Raw genomic sequence first — 2,882 nt, 5'->3', positions numbered from 1 at the left:
AAGTTTAATTTGTAGTTCCAATATTATGAATTTATATAATGAAAGAATCGATACTGCATTCCTGTACTGATCCAGTATCCATCCATCCATTTTCATCCACTTATCTTAGGCCGGGTTGTGGGGGCAGCAGGCCAAGCAAAGCACCCCAGATGTCCCTCTCCCCAGCAATGCTTTCCGGCTCCTCCTGGAGGACCCCGAGTCGTTCCCAGGCCAGATACGATATATAATCCCTCCAGTGTGTTCTGCGTCTGCCCCGAGGCCTCCTACCAGGGGGACATGCCCAGAACACCTCCAGCAGGAGGCGCCCAGGAGGATCCTGATCAGATGCCTGAACCACCTCAACTGACCCCTTACGACGCGAAGGAGCAGCAGCTCTACTCCGAGCTCCCTCAGTATGTCTGCGCTCCTCACCCTATCTCTAAGGCTGAGCCCAGACACCCCACAGAAGAAACTCATTTCAGCCGCTTGTATCCGCGATCTCATTCTTTTGGTCACTACCCAGTGCTCATGACCATAGGTGAGGGTTGGGACGTAGATGGACCAGTAAATTGACAGCTTCGCCTTCTGGCTCAGCTCCCTCTTCACCTTCACCTCTTCCCTCTTCATCCAGTATTGCCATGCAAAATATTGTGATACTATTCTGTATTGATTTTTTCCCCCCCACCCATACTTGATATAACTTAGAAGCAAATAAATGACATGGAAGCAGCCTGATTTATAGGTGTGAATGCATTTGCCACTCAGCATTTTATGCCCACCAACAAATTTCTTACATGGCAGAAACAAAATGTAGGACAAGCAATAAGATAAGATAAGATAAGATAAGATAAGATACACCTTTATTGATCCCATAATTGAGAAATTCCAGTGTTACAGCAGTCAAGGAAAAAGAGTCGGATTAAAGATTTCAAAATTAGACTTAAAAACTTAAATAACTAGGCATGCAAATAAGTACAAAAATCCAAGAGTCGGCGATAAATAACAATAACAATAATAATAATAATGAAAATAATAGGAAGTGGATAATAATGAGCAGCAGTGAATGAGAATGAGCAGTGGATAAAGGGAGCACATCTAGTGCAAGTGATTGTATGTGCAAAACAGCAGACAGCTGTAGTGTCCATAAAGTGTCCATAGTGTCAATAAAGTGTCCATGGTGCAGTCTACTGTGAGCAGTGCTGGTTATGTAGCCTGACAGCAGCAGGCAGGAAGGACCTGCGATAGCGTTCCTTCACACACTTTGGGTGAATCAGTCTATCGCTGAAGGAGCTCTCCAGAGCTTTTATCTCCTCCTGCAGAGGATGGGAGTCATTAGTCCTCAGAGATGACAGCTTGGCTGTCATCCTCCTTTCTCCCACCACCTGCACAGAGTCCAGAGAGCATCCCAGGACAGAGCTGGCCTTCTTGATCAGCTTGTCCAGTCTCTTCCTATCTGCAGCCGAGACGCTGCTGCCCCAGCAGACCACTCCGTAAAAGATGGCTGATGCCACCACAGTGTCAAAGAAGGTCTTCAGGAGCGCCCCCTGCACTCCAAAAGACCTGAGCCGCCTCAGCAGGTAGAGTCTGCTTTGGCCTTTCCTGTACAGTGCTGTTATGTGATTAGTCCAGTCCAGTTTATTGTTATTTTTTTATTGTTAACACAATGTTATACTTCTAGAGGAGAATTGAATTCCATTTTCAAATACACAGAGCAACAAATCTTGAACCTATAATAGAATCTTTGCTATAATGTTATCAACTTCCTACAAATAAATGTGATGCTTTTCTTCTACTCAAACATTGGTATGAATTGCTTGAATCATAAATCTATTATTGTTACTTTGTGATCATCTCATGAAAGATTTGAACTGACAGAGTAAAGCATGCAGTAGTTTGTGCATTATTGTTGAAGTATTGATGACACATAGCCTGCACAAAGTCAGAAGACTAGTTAGAGCAGAATTATTATGAACGTAGTTAGTGATGCTGTAATAAGACGTGAATTCAGGAAATACTTTATGCATATTTTAGTCAGGGTTGAGTGACTGAGAGCGACAGGGAGCAGAGGTCTGACTCTGATCCTAGCGACACAGAGAAGTTGAAAGCTTGACAGCCTATAGGGAGGTAACTCCAGTGGAGAGAAACAAGGGAGCAAATGTGTCTTTTCATTTTGCTTCGTGTTCCAGATTATCACAGTGGATAGAACAATAAATCACATCGGACTCAGCAAGATCGAAGAAAGATTTTTATCAGATGGCAGATTAAAAATACAGACATGGTGCACAAAAGCCTTTACTGTGTGAGTTCACCATAACAAGTTTATTATTTTAATTTTAAATTAAAAAGTAATTTTCTTTGTCTGTGATGAAAGCCAGAGATCATCCTGAACACGGGACACTGGCCCTTTAAAGGGACACAACCTGTGAAAGCAGATCATAAACTAATAAACTGACAGGTTCATCACCATCAGCATTCAGTCGTTCATCATTGAGTCTTAGCGGACCTGTTTTCCGACCCAGACGTTTGGTGCACCTGAACAAACAGACCACAGTGTGAGTTTATGATCCCAAAAATAATTACATTTAAATAATGAAAAACATGCTGCCTGTGGCCACTTTGCATGAAGTCAAATGATACCGCGGTACAGTACGCTGTTCAAAACAAAGAGCTCTTTCAGCAGCCACAGGTCTAACGTCACACATTAAAATAAACAAAGAGCAGCAAACAGAGATGGATACAGTACAACATGGAAGCTCCTGTCAGGCATCATAGCGGCTAAGATGAATAGGCACATGGCCCAATACATAGTAATACCAGGGGAGCCAAGCACCAGCTACACCAGCTATATACTGTATATTTACGCACACACACTTTATGACATGTACTGCAGTCAGACTACTTTA

Source organism: Epinephelus moara, chromosome 16 (assembly GCF_006386435.1).
Source record: "Epinephelus moara isolate mb chromosome 16, YSFRI_EMoa_1.0, whole genome shotgun sequence".
Classification (NCBI taxonomy): domain Eukaryota; kingdom Metazoa; phylum Chordata; class Actinopteri; order Perciformes; family Serranidae; genus Epinephelus; species Epinephelus moara.
Note: the sequence above shows the minus strand (reverse complement) of the source record.